Source organism: Meleagris gallopavo, chromosome 8 (assembly GCF_905368555.1).
Source record: "Meleagris gallopavo chromosome 8, MGAL_WU_HG_1.1, whole genome shotgun sequence".
NCBI classification, from domain to species: domain Eukaryota; kingdom Metazoa; phylum Chordata; class Aves; order Galliformes; family Phasianidae; genus Meleagris; species Meleagris gallopavo.
This window is the reverse complement of record NC_139411.1, coordinates 7370119-7385055: the sequence shown is the minus strand read 5'-3', so window position 1 is coordinate 7385055 and position 14937 is coordinate 7370119. Positions and strand designations below refer to the sequence as shown.

Sequence of the window (14937 nt, the reverse complement as noted above, 5' to 3'; positions counted from 1 at the left end):
TTTCCTGCACTTCTTTTGAGTGTTCATTAACACTCTGCCCTTCCATCCAAAATACTTGTTTTGTAACCAGATCCTTAGCCCAAACACAGCAGCTGAGATAATGCTCCGACTGTGGGTTTACATTCATGCAAGTAGCAGAGCACTGAAACAGAGCACTGCTTTAGAGAAAAGAAAGAAAGATTGTAACATAGCCTTAGGAGTGATTTTTGGAGGACAAGGAAATCAGTTGGGGAAAAAAAAAGAATTTTCCTATCTGGATGCCTTCTTGCTCTTTCTTTCTCAGAGCTCCAAATCCGTGTCCTTTGTATAAAGTAAGGACTGGGAAGTCAGGTGATATACTCTTAAAATAATTAGCTATTTAGAAAACAATTGGATTCCACTTAATGACAGTGTGCTAGGAGGACACGGTGACGTAGCTGCTACAAAGGGTTCTGCTCGGCTGCTTTAAGAGTGCAAATTGGGGTGATTTTTTGGCATAGATTCCCCATATTCTGTATTCCTTCCTCACTTCACTGACTTTGATATAAGAAGTTTTGATAAGCACTCCTGTTCTCATGGCTGTTAACTTCCCTTGTTTGTTTGTTAAAAACAAAACAACAAAAACAAACCTCAACACAAATCAGACATAGAAATCATAAGAAAACCTGCAGCTCAAACCCAAATTCCTACAGGGGATTTGACTTAACAAAACGGAGCAAGAAGAGTTTTATTGATGAGATGTGTCACTCTTCTGGGACTTGAGATTCCATTTGTACACACTTTGGTTCACCCATTTCTTAACAATTAACACTGAGAACTTTTGATAGGAAATATTACTGCGATTCCTGTCTCCTTTCTTTTTAAAATGGCATTTTTTAATAGCTTACTATGTGAAGCAATCTTTTAATGGTAACTTGAAAGGCCATGGAGAAGAATTTCATGACAATTGGGGCTGTCGAGCAGTATTGCCACTCTCTGACTCACTTGTGTCACATCTCTAGTTACTCACTCTTTGAAGGTCTCCTTAGAGATGCCTGAAAATCGTATTAGATTTCTGTTTATTATTGCAGAATAATCACACATACTAACCAGTTATTTGGGTAAAAATAGCTTCAGTATCTTGTATTATAAACTTGTAAAGAAATACTAACATCAGCATTATCTATTTTAGGCTACTGTAAATAATTTCTGCAATGATTCTCTTCTGCCAATAGAAAAAAATTATTCTCCAATTAAACCATCTGGCACAAAATGTATTTATGTCACAAAATGTGTGCTGAAAGAATTTAGAAAAAAATAAATGATATCTTCTGTAAAACATGAAGAAATAAATGCATTTAGTACCAAAAGAAACAAGCCCACCGAAATGAGTTAGAAGCTTAGTTCTGGCATAGTTATGAAATGTACTCTCCAGAGACGTGTTTTTCATTGAAACACAAAGATGAAAAATCGTACATCACTATTCTTAATTAAACTACTTTGAGTCCCTCATATTGCCCTGTCATGGGCCTCAGAGCCATCTTTTATCATCATAATTTCCATTACATTATGACTTTTATTAGGAGGAGTCGGAAATTCTTATTGCCCTTGCATAACTATTGAAAGACAATGCCCAGGAAATGTGGAAGATATCCAAGTGCTTCGATGTTGTAGGATATACGTCCCTAGCTCTCCAATGGGGAGTGTATCCTTGCTCCCAAGCTTTTGCAGCAATCGGTACCTAAGTAGCTTCCCAACAGGCAGAAGCCCTAATATTAAGATGAGAGAAAGGGCAGTGGGGGCAGCTGACCTGCATAGAAACATGCAAGGCAACTATCTTGCATACTTTCTCAGTCTTCCCAGGGCCAGTAGTTATCTGATACAGTATTTGAATTGTGAGATCTGTTTCTCTGTTGGAAATACCTCAGAGAAGGCTGGCAATCCATTTGACTTTCATTCAAAAGAAAATAAGAGGAAATAAAGCACCTTTATTTCAAAATTTTCTGAATGCAAAAATCAGTGAAGAATCAGAAGCCCAATTTTGAAACATCCTCTCAACACTATGTACAGTCAGTTTGTAATATATATACAGGAACAAACAAGAAAACAAGCCTTCAGTATGTTAATTATCTGATATATAAGTGAAAGCCAGAAACTCATCTTACAACTTTGTGCAAAACTACATAAAGGACACCCTCAAGAATCAACAGCGAGCTCTGATTTTTGGCCAACATCACAGATGCAAAATTAGTTCACACGCTGCATATGAAACATCTGATTTCCAGTTACTAAAGCCCTTCTTGTGTTGCTAGGATACTTAGACTAATACCCAGACCACACACAGGAGCATCAGGACAGTACATCCCTTATTTTTATTAATATTACTTTGCAAATGATGACTGGCATCTGTTGGTATTTATGCAATCAATCATCTGATAGAGAAATTTAACTTCATAACACATTGAAAAGATACAGAGTGTAATATAAATGCATTCTCAATGGGAAAAATAATATGCTTTCAAGCTGTACTTTGTGAAGCTCTTACTAGAGATCAGTATGCTTTTCTGAGCGCACCTTATGAAGTCTCTCTCCATTATATTAATTTTACTTGCTACAATACAATGCAAGAAGAAATCCTCTTTGGGGAACATGTATTGTAACATTTTGAAGGGGCTCTGAGGCATTTTTCAGCTGCTGTTTTAACCAACCACACAATTTCAGAGCACGGTTTTCAGTTAAAAATTGCACTTTCAGTGTGATGAAACTGACACGCGTGGAGTCACCTGAAATGACAGAAAGGAACATCACACAACAAAAAGGTGGAAATAAATGTTTATTTTTGAATTCTTACACCATCTGACAAAATCCTCATTTATGTAAGAAAGCAGAAAGTTCAGAAATAGTGCCTTTAAACAGTTTAGCATTTATTAGTTGATGGTGAGAAAGAAAAATAATTCCATGAAAGCATCTGAAACTGGGGATTCAGAAGAAGAAGAAAAACACAGTAAGGGATGTTCTGTGTTACACAGAGAACCATTTAGAATTTGGCATGATCCTGCAAAGAATCCCTTATGTTATTCATCTGTTTTCAAATCACATCATTTACTCAAATCCCACAGAAGAACGCCAGTCAATACCGAGATTTCAATTCACACATGTACATCAGCACTCCAAAGGAAACGCTATCAGGCAGCGCGTTGCATCCAGCAGAAGTGCACTGAGACCGGGATAACCTGAATGTGTTAAAATTCAGTGTTAGTCAGAAATTGTCTTTCAGTTTACCACTGTACAAACAACGTTATTTATCCATAAATGGTAACATTAGAAATAATCACAGCCCAACCAGAAGGCACAACACTAGGAAATTATACAGATTACTCATTTATACTGCATTGTAATCTGTTGGGCATTTCATTTGGCAACTTTTTTTTTTTATTTGTCTAGGGCTTCTCAGCTTTTCCTTTCTCCCTTTGTGAGATTTCCTATTTGTTTCCTCAGTTCACTTCTCTGTGGCCCGTCCACATTCTCCTCTCTTCAACAATTTAATTCCCATCATCATGAGTGAAGCACCATTAGGCTTCTTGTTAGGAGGAATCTGTTTCAACTTCACACTTTGTTCAGATTTGTGGAATGCCTTCTGAAATTCATCCAGAAGAAACTCACTCAAACAGATTAAAAGCAGAGAGAAACAAGCTCACTTTCAAAGAAGAGAAGACACAGACTTTCTGATTTATGTCCATAAATATAAAATTTAAAAAGGTACTGGGTACAGTTCATTCCTCTGCCTTCAGGAAACATTGTCTTGTCGGGGGTGTGGTGGATGACAAGGCTTTAACCAGCCTTTCTTTTTAATAGAAGATCATTTTGTAACCAAAAAAGAAAAAACCCACATTTAGAAGTGAATTAGCAGTTCTACTAAGTGTTTTAAGCTCTCCTTTTCTCTATCCACTCCTCTTCAGCATCTCTGTAGAAGAGCAATACATGGTTTCGTCACTGCTTGGGAGATGTTGAGATGAAGAAAGCGCTTCCACTCGTGGAAAACTCAGGATCCCTCAAAAAATGTCACCAGCCTGTTACAGTAGGTCAGATGTGGTCCCAGTGCTTAGTTTTCTTATCTGGAATCCAAGTGAAACAGACTGAAGTGCCTACCTGCGGTAGGCTGATTTTGGGTGGCTGTTTTTCTTCATTTAGATGAGAATTTATGCACTGGATGAAGGAAAGGTTAGCAGTGAAAGTCATTTGAAAGTTGAAAATAAAGAAGAGAACGGAAAGGAATTGTTTTAGTGGAACATTTTTTCCAACTACAGCCCTTGTGTGGGAAATATTTCCAAAAACCTGTAGTCTTTTTGCTACCTGACTACAGTCTCTGGTCTGTTTGGTGTCTAAACCCTGCACTGTATGACCAAGATTCTGCTGGCTTTGGGTACATCTCTGAAGCCACGTATAATCTGCAGTCACAGCGTTTTTATTAGAGAGAAAAGTGCTGAACTTTATTTCCCATTACTTACACTGCTGAAATTCAGGAACTGCTTCATGGCAGGAAACGTTACCACGATGTCTTTAAGTTTGCACCAGTAGTCCCAACTCCCACATATATATATATATATATATATATATATATATATATATATATATATATATATATATACAAATAAGAATGTAAATTACTGCCCCAACAAAAAATGAATGGATAACCCTTGGATCCTGGAAACAGATGGCCCATTCCAACCTCAGTTGTTTTGTGCTCACAGTTCAGGTAAACAGATCTTGTCAACTACTGATATTAACTGAAGTTAGTGATATATTGTCTTTGAATATTTTTTTCTCAAAAAAAAATTTGTTCTGTCAAAGACAAACTGAAGACTCAGTTTGGAATATCCAAATCTGAGTACACTGATGCTCCAGTAGCAAGACTTTCTAGCTCATATATTTATCTCTAAGCTGATTTTCAGTTTAGAAGGTGGATAACAAATCAGTCTCCCATTTTTAGGAGGAAGTCTATATAGAAACCTTGCCCCTTGATTTTCTTTTGCTTCACTCTCTGAATATTCCTATGTTGTTATTGTTCTTGCAGTAACATGGATTTTGACAAAATTATTGTCAAAATTATGGGGAAACTTGTAGTCTGAACAATTGACTTGTTAAAAGATGAAAACAAATTTATTCTCTTCTTTACAAAAAAGAAAAGGAGGAAGTAGCTTAAACGTGTGCCCTGGGCTGACACTTCCAGAGTTCTCCTAAGTTTCAACTGGCACAGATAAAAGAAATATGGAAGTAAAGAACTCAAGAAAGAGACAGCTAGTAATATGCACTCATCACTCTGCAACAACCAAACTACCTGTATGCTATTAACACTGTCTCAGCTACCATCATAATTGCTAATGCTGTTTGCTAACATTATAATTGAAATTTATAGAAAGAATATTCAACGCAGAATAGCGCAACTGATATCTATGTCTCTAAGTTGATTTTCCTTGCTCTTTTGAAATGAAGGTATACTTCCTTCAGAAGGCCTGTAAGGTCCAGAAATAAGAAGGGATCTCCAGATTAGAAACCCTCACCTCCACTGTCAACCCTTAAATGAGGTCTGGTGCATGGCATACACCTGAGCTCCCCTGGATTGGCCCTGCCTTTCCTGCAGGTGCTCCATCACTGGTTCAGGCTGTGACTTAGCATTTCCACTACAGCTAGATTATTTCATTCAGTTAGTAGTAAAAGGTGCATGACTTGAACACATTGACTTCCATAACTGACACACTAGCAGTCTTTGAAGAATCTATCTATCTACGTATCTATCTATTTATCTCAAATATACATAGCTTGCTCCAAAAGTAATGCTTCCTATTTATAGCCAGGGAACTACAGTGGATACAAAGAGCACAATAACACTATTTGATAGAACACATTCTCAGCTTCAAAACACTATTTTTTAACATAGTCGCCATGACTAACTGTGCATTTTCACCAGCAATGAACAAGAGCCTGCATGCCACACTAGGCAAAATCTGCACCAGCAAATTGCAAAGCAGCCTTTGTGTGTATGTATAGGCAGACATGAACTCAATCGTATCAAACTCTACAGCAAGCAGAGATGACCAAGACTGTACAAACATTTTTCAAGTTCTCCAATACCATCAGCCACAAACAAGTCTCTTTCATTTACTGGCCTCTCCTTTATAAGAATATTTGATGCAGACAGTTATACAACTAAAACAAGTAATGCAGGAAATAAATTGCTGACCACCTCAGTAAAAAAAAAAAAATAAAAATGCCAGCAGAGCAGAGGCAAGCGTATGCAAACAGCAGGTATGCAAAAAGGTAACTCAAAGACAGTCTAACAGATTGAAAACAATACCAAAAAATAAAAAAGATTTAGTGAGGATAAAGCTCCCCATTTTACATCTGTTATGCCCGAAATTCCGAGTTGCAATCTCAAAAAGCCTACAGATGGACTAGTTTAACAAGCATCTAAAGATAGAAATGAATTGTGTAAGATTTTACTAAGCAACATGTATAATATGAGAGGTGATGGCGAGCTGAGATTTTTTTTTTCTTCTATAAGTATTATCAGTTTCTTAAACTCCTTATCTCAACAGCTTAGCCAATCTTCTTGTGAATCATCTTTTCTTTGTGAGAAGACTACTCTCCTCACTGGATGAGGATTGAAGAATCAGCTGTTCGTATGGATGAGGGCAATCTGAGACATCATTTTGAACTATTGCTACTGCTCAAAAGAAAAGGCAAGATAAAATCCACATGCGATGCTTGTAGAACAGTCACTTGGCATCTCGGGTTTTCTTTCTGAACAAAATCTGTCATCTCATCTTCACTGAGTACCTCAAATGCAGAAAAGTGATTTTAGAGGAAATTTTGTTTAATGTTGGTCAGGTGTGACTAAAGGTGCATGAAACAAGTGACAGAAGGTAAAGCATCAGACATTTAAATTTCACAAAGTAAAGTGATACAAAGATACCTACTCAAATGTTATCTAAGATTAAAGACCATAAGCGGCCACCTGGACAATTCATGAAAAGGGTAGAATAAAGATTTAATAATAGTCAAAAGGGTTTTTTAAAGTACTTTTTAAAGCCGTCTCTGTTTTTAATCAAAAACTTTGTCATTAATTACATCCTAAAATCTGAGGAACATTCAGGGCTCTGCAATTTGAATCAAGTCTTCTGAGGTAGAAGTATTTTTTAGACTTTAAAGTGTGGCATTCTGCTAGATTTTCTCTGCTATTTCTCTTAACCTTAATCAAACATATTTGTAATGCAGGATTACATCTAATATACTGATGGATTTATCCTAAACACTTCCTCTCTTTTGAACTCCAGTAATGTTTCCGCTGGCAACAACTCACCAAGTGGAAAAGAATCCATCCTATAGGAAAAACAGAGAAGAAAAAAGTAACATATTGAGAAAAAGAGTTATTAATTGAACATATTGAGATTAAAGAAAAACACACTATTAAAACACTAAAGCGTAGGGATGAATACTTCTGCAATCTTTCCTCCTTGAAAATCATTTTCTAGAAAGGATTATTTGGACATTTTGAGTGACATTTGGACATTTTGAGTGACACTGGAGGGGGGAGGGAGAGGGAGGGGCAGGAGAAAGGATAAATGTCCTCAAAACAGCCGACTTAGCAAACACACTTCCATGACAACAAAATAAGTGAGATGGAAAAAAAAAAAAAAGACAAACAGAAGGACATTAAGGAACCAGAAATAATATTGTATTATGCTGATTTCTGATGAGTGGAAAACATTATAAACATTATGAATTGCTAATTAGCAATGCTGAAAACAGGTTAATCTGAAACAAGCTAAATTCATAACACTCACTTCACTGTATGTGCTTTTTTCTTGGAAGAGATGGCAAATCAGGAGACAGAATCCTCTGCTGTGTCATGTCTAAATAAAATTATTTTACTACTACCTTCAAGAACTTAGTACTTTAAAAGGAAAACAAATTTATTTTCTTATAGTATATCTCTACCACACAATCAGCACTGAGTCATTTTGCTGTGATTTTCTATCTTTGAAAGATCACTTGGCATGAAAATTTTCTAAAAAAATAGAAAAGTGACAGGTTTTAAGTTGGCTTGGGATGTTTTCCTGGTTAAACTACATTTATATTAAGGACTTTATTTAACCAAACCATGTATACCACTGAAATATGACAGCCACTGTGCAGGATGTTACTGTGTAAATATAAACTCTGAAAAGACACCTTAAAAATAGTAATTGAGAGGGGAACTCTTCTCAACAAAAAATAAATAGCCAGTGACGAAAAGTATGACCTGATAATGTGATGAAAGAATCATAGAATCACAGAATCATAGAATGGTTTGGAGTGGGACCTCAAGAATCATCAAGCTCCAACCCGCTTGCTAAAGCCTATTAATTGAATGTTTGCCATGAGCAAATACTGAATAACGTCCATTATAAATGTCTTCAGAAAAATAGAACCTTGCTAATTAAAGTAGAAAATGCACAAGAGGAAAGAAAATTGCAAAGGAATGAAAAGTAGTGGATATAAGATATCCACTGCCACTAAGATATAATAGCAGTTCCTTGGCAACTAAGATCCCATTTTAGATCCCATGTTAATAGAAATTAACTTACGTGCTGAAGTGAATGATTTCAACTTTTTTTTTTTTTTTTTTTTTTAACCTCATTTAAATGGCTCAGGACTGAGATTCAGTAATCACTACAGAGGAATGAATGGTGACTTCTACTACTCAGAAAAGAAAACTGTGTTTCAGAACATTGAATGGAGCAGGGAAAAACTTTTCAAAAGGGGCTGTTTCAAGATGGATTTTTCTGCTTGGAAACACATAGGATGGATAAGATAACCAGACTTGGTCATAGCAAAAGTAGAAAGGATTCCTAAATTATAAGAAACACTAAGAATAACCAGAGAGAATAACTGCATTTTAGGAGATGGAATCTAAGTGGTCTTAAAGAAGATAAGTTCACAAATTTGCAAACTGCTCTAAACTTTTTGTTTAGTTTTAGCATTTCAGTTCAAAACTTCAGAAATCCAGAAGAATACATCCAGTGAAACTAACTGAAAATATCAGTAAAATAAAGTGGTTATCAACATGAACCTAATTAGCTTTTGGAAATCTTTTTCACAAGGTATAATCAAGGCCAAGAGCTTAAAAGGATTAAAAATACTAAAGCAAATGGAGAAAGATAATCATTGAATCTAGAATCACAATAGCAAATTAATTCATGTGGTTATTTCAGAACTGCAAGGAATTTTTCATCTTTTACCAGCATGTGGCATTGGTCACTTCCTGGTAATGATTTCCACATAAACAGAAAAACAACATTTCTCTTGTTTATGTGCTGAAGAAATAGTAAATATTTTAAAACTAACAAAAAAAAAAAAAAAAAAAACAAACCCAAATTACTGTGTGCTGAAGAAAAGCCTCAATGCCGAGGCAGTTAGTAAGATTTCCCAAAAAATCCCAGTGCAGAGAACCCTGGACAAGATCCCTTATCTCTGATACACATGATATCAGATTAAATGAACAAAACGATCCCCAGCTGGAATTAAAAACCTACCAGTAGCTCTAATTTAATGATATGTTATAGCTTCATAAACATATACGGGAGGACAGCAGCAAAGATTTTGCCTTCCCAATTCCCTATGCATTGTACTACAGACAAACAAGGAACAGAAGATTTTTTTCTCCCTTCCCTCGTCTTTTATTCTATGTATGGGCAGGAGGATGTAAGAGGAAGTTCTTTCTGACTTTCGACAGGCAGTTACTATGAAATGCTTGAGAGGGTATGTGCAAAGTACAACAATGTTGAAAGAATGCATAATAAGCTTATAAACTTATATGTTCCATAAACACATGAGATAAATGAGAAGTATTAGATAGTATGACTCGATATTCTCAGAAGGAAGCTAGTTTGGAATTATTTTTTTTTTAAATGTATTTGGCAAACTAACCTTTTTTTATTATTCATTTTAAAAATATCGAGTACATTAGGCAATAGACACAAGCGCTTATTACTGATGTCTAGACTTCTGCAGCATCTAATTCAATTTTATTATCTAATAATAGCTACAAGTGAATTTAATCACAGTTCCAAAAATTGAAAACAAAGCAGGATGACCCAATTACAAAGAACAGCCTCACAACCAGCCTTGTGGTCACTCCAATCCCTGTGATATGTCCCACAGTTCAACCAAAGAACCAACCAGTGCCTGTAACTGCTGTCCCTTATAAGCAAGAAGAAAAAATATCTAAAAAAGCTGGAACATTTAACAAGGAGAGAAACTCACAAGGTAAGATGAAGGTAGAGCAAGGCTATGACTAAAATGGGAGGAGAAGAAAGAGAAAGAAACTGTCTGACTCCTAATATTAAGTGAACTATGAGATCTGTGACTGCTGTTGACAAGTCAAGCACCACAGTCCTGCAACGGTGGAAGCAACCACCAGATGGCTGGCAACAGACCCCATGCACATTGCTACTGCCCAAAGTACTATCCTGGGCCCTGAAAAGCAAACCTTCTGGTGACACAGCATCCCAGGAAGAACTGAGTCAGAAAACATTACTCATTTCTGAAACAATCTCATAATCACCTGGGCAAAAGAGCACAGCAATGAGTTGGTATATCACATCCCCTACCATGCACGGCGTCTGGAAAAATCAAATGATACACTGGCATATTAAAGACAACCTTAAGAGCCATGGGTGCATTCCATTCAAACTCTGGGACACATATTTAGCAAAAGGTGCCTGGATAGTCAACACTCAGATCTGCAGGCACGTGGTGGGTAAAGCAGAATGAGGGGTGTCTGTTTTGTACCTCCCAGGGATTTGATGCTGTGCAAGAATAAATAAAAATACATATCGTATGATATCAGTTGCTACACAATACTGCATGCCATCATCACTATGGTTGTTGTAGACCTTGATTACACTATTACAGTAAGAACCACTCCAACTGAAGAAGAACAAATCCTGATGAAGTCAGAACTAGCTTAGAAAGCAGTAATCCAAAAATGGATCCTCTCTCTTGTACTGAAGGACTGCTATGACAGATACAGCCCAAAATAATGAACTAAATAAATTTCATGGACAGATAATTTACACGGATGGACCACAGGCTATGGGAATTAGATGAGTATACACATCAAAAAGTAAGACAGGAGATAATAATTAATTAGGACATATAAAATTGTTACAAGACTTCAGCATAACACAAATGCGACAGGACAAGAGGTGGGTATTGTCTTAGTTTCAGCAGGCACAGAGTACTTCCTCTTTAAAGTGGCTGATATAATGCTACATTCTGGAAAAGTACAATGCTGATAACACACCTATGTTTTCAGTTGTTACAGAGTAGTTTTGAACAGAGTGAATGACGTTCATTTTCTCACCTTCTCCTACATTACAGGAAGAGGGCTGGGAGCAACACAGGGAGCTGGGACAGAATCAGGATAGCTGACCTAAAACTGAACAAGGCAATATTCCATATTATATGCCATGATATGTAAGGAAAGTTTGAAAAACAGGAGAAAGTTCAAGAGGGCAACTGATGCTTGGGGACTGGCTGGGCACCAGTTAGTAGGGGCTGAGCAATTGTGTGGGCATCAATTGTTAGTCATAAATATACGAGTCAATGTATCATAGTCATTATCCACTTTTCCTTTTCTCTACATTAATAATTTTTTTTTTTTTAACCTCAGTCCACTAGTTCTACATCCACCCCATTCCTCCCCAGTGAAGACTCCTGTGGGAAGCAGGGGAGGGAGCCATAGGGCTAAACTACCTGCCAAATTAAATCACAACACATCAGAGAAGCAAAATTACCAGCCACACTGATCAGGGCGACTTCACAGCAGTGTGCAATAAGATAACGTTCAAATAAAGAGGAGGAATAAGGCACCAGCAGAGAGAACCACACTAACAGTTGGTGGGGAACCATGCACATATAACCACCTCTGAGCATAATGCATTCATCCCAGAAATTCAAACAGATGTCTAGCATTTGGCAGACACCAGTGAAAAACAGCAATGGAAGAGCTCCACAAAAGTGTTCCTGGAAGTGAGGCAACTTACTTGGCTGAAAACATAAATACGGCCCTGCTTGACAGAGGACATGGGTGAGATTTAGGGAAGAGCTGTGCCATATCAGTTACATCTACACCCCAAAGGAAGGCATTAAAAAAATACTCAGCTCAGATAAAAGGATATTCCTTATGGGTTAAGTAAAGAAAATAGTGAGTGCCTGGGAACTCAATCAGTAAGAAGCAGCTTAATGCTAAGAGGCATAATTTAATACCAAAGTTAAATGCATACCAGAGATTAAAAACAGATATCACTGGAACAAACATATGCAAACACATTTTATTCACAAGGTTTATGGAGGCAGTAGGGAGCTAATGAGAGAAATACACAAATTTCAACTGTGGCTCCAATAGAGAAAAGATAATTGAATGATATTTACAATCAACAGCATCCTCTTCAAGCATGCTCCTGCCACCCAGGTCCCAACGCTGCTGCTTCTTCCTTCTGCAGCAGCTCCTGAAACATCAGCAGGAACACCACCTGAAGGAAGAGGGAAACCCAGCATCGCAAAGGAACTCGGCACGCGACCACCCAGCCCAGCAAGGACTTGCAACGCCCCTCTCCCCCGTTCATCCCAGCAAAAAACTGTTTTGAGCAGCTTTTCTCACCTCAGTGACGCACGGCGGACTTCCAGCAGGTGCTGCGGAGGATCACAGAGGCGGGCAGACTGGGCAAGTGGGGCTGGGCACACAAAAAGCAGCGGCCAAAGAGTCAGCTTCCCTGCTTACAGGTGACGCATAGTGTCTGCTTCCATTGGAAAGACAATAGCCCACATTACTGTAATTTTTCCGTACGAATTCAACCACTGTGCCATCTTGGCACTACTGAATTGTGACTGCCTCCTATTTTACAGGTAGGTTCGTCTGTCCCCTGTTCCTCTTCTCTTGTTGATTTGAGATCCAGGCTACAATGAATTCATCTCATTTCTCTTTCATCAGCTCATGGCAGCTTACTGGCAGAAAGTTACAAGGGAGAGTTCCTACTTGGAACATCTACGGCTGTGGATTGTTTTTATGTAGGAATACGAAATTTGACTTTCCTGTCTAAATTTTTCTCTGAGCATCCACTGTTTCCCCCCTACAGAGCTTCTTTAACCCATTTATTTTCTTAAACAGTGGAGCACTACTTCTGTGCTTCCCCCTTTACATCATCAATGCACCTCCACTGAACTGCCCCATTACCACCACCCCATTTGTGTAAAGCAAAAACAACCGCACAGATCAACGCTGAGATAGCAGTTACTTTTGGTTTATTATTGCTGCTCACTGTTGCCTCGGAGTGTCTTCTTACACTTGGCAACTTGCACCGCTTGACGTAGCTCCATCCCTCCTCTCGCAGCCCGCCCAGAGCCCGCGCGGCAGCCCTGCCGCGGCTCCCTCCGCCCTCTATCGGAGCCCAAAGACGGCCCCGGCTCCTTCCCCCATCCTGCATCGAAGCCCGCAACCCATCCCCGACTGTCCCCTATCGGAGCCCGCGCGGCAGCGGCAGTCCCGGCCCCGACCCAGCCCCGCCCCACCTTGGCTCTGGAGACCGCTTGCCGCCGTCGTCGTCGCCACCGCCGCCTTTCCCTCACAGCACCCCTTTTATTCTCGCACGCTGAAGAGAATGTCTTGCTCAGCTGCGCCCGCGCGCCCCTTATATAGGTGCCCATACAGCCCACCAGCCAATAGGAGCCCAGAACGCCGCTGTCGCTTTCCCGCCGTTTTTCTTCCCGCCGCGTTTTCTTCCCCCCCCCCCCACCCTTCCCGCCTTTTTCACTGAGAGCAGCAGCCCCAAGTCACCTGCCGGTCACAGGCAGGGTCACTTGTAGGTCACCGCCCCTCCAGGCAGAGCTGCCCCACAGGTGATCTCACCTCACTAAGCGAGCACCTGCAGAGCTGCCTTTCAGAACTTATTTCTTCCATTTCAATGTTTCCTTTGACATCCATAAATGATTTACATGTTCTTCTCTGTGTAGTAAATATAAACAAATGATTAAAATAAATATTTATTCTAAAAGGATTCTTCACCATGACACCTCCCATCTCTGCCCTACAGCAAAAATCCTTTCTCAGAAATACTGTTACTAAGGGGAAAGATTGAGAAAAGCTGATACCTTAAGTAGGAAGGATACAATTTCTCTGTCAGCTCAGGCTGTTCTTGTTTTATAGAGCTGCTTGTATTTTGTAACTTACTTACGCATCTTGCTTGGAAATACTCACCTAATTGCTATGCACTGCAGTGTGTGTTTGCTAAATGCCTTTCATTCTGTCCTTGACTATATTCTCATTCTAGCAATCGTACAAAAAAAGAGCTATGGAAGTGATCAAATGATGGATACAGAATATATGCTGCTCCCACCCATCGGCTATGCCAAAATAGGGTGCAGCAGTAGTGCAAATGACTGAGCTGTGAGGAAAAGGTTCCCTTAAGGGTAACTTTCCCCTGGCATGTAACCTAGGCAAATAGACTGCCCTGGAGAAAGGTACCCAGGAGCTGAGGGAACCAGCTGTGGTACCACTGGTACATATCATGGGCATCCAACCTTTTGGCTTCCCTAGACTGCATTGAGTGAAGGAGACTTGTCCTGGGACACACGTTTGCTCCAAAAGTAATGCCTTCTATTTATTTTCATGGAAATTACAACAGAAAATTAGCACAGTAATTCTGTTACTTAGAGGAAATTCTCAGCTACAAAATGCTGTTTTGTCAACAGTCACCACTCTTAGCCATGCATTTTTGCCAGCAATGAACATGAGGCTGCATGCTGTGCTCATCAAAATCTGCACCAGCACACGTGACCCACAGTCACTGTCAGCACAGCTGAAGTGCACTACACACCACCACTCTGTGCACACAGCCACAAGCATTCAGCAAGAACCTAGTGGGTGCCATTTACTCC

General features: G+C 39.0%; 1 long non-coding RNA gene across 2 annotated transcripts; it reads right to left on the bottom strand.

Annotated features, from left to right (window-relative positions):
- Positions 1 to 2613: 2613 nt before the first annotated feature.
- LOC104911922 (uncharacterized) lies at positions 2614 to 13777 on the bottom strand. Of its 2 annotated transcripts, XR_794277.3 has the most exons (5): positions 13573 to 13777; positions 12665 to 12800; positions 12436 to 12536; positions 11366 to 11440; positions 2614 to 7338 (listed from the first exon to the last, which is right to left on the bottom strand). It is a non-coding gene; the product is annotated as an uncharacterized LOC104911922 (long non-coding RNA). The 2 variants fall into 2 exon arrangements; XR_014884772.1 differs by lacking the exons at positions 2614 to 7338; positions 11366 to 11440 and having other exon boundaries at positions 12307 to 12536.
- Positions 13778 to 14937: the final 1160 nt, after the last annotated feature.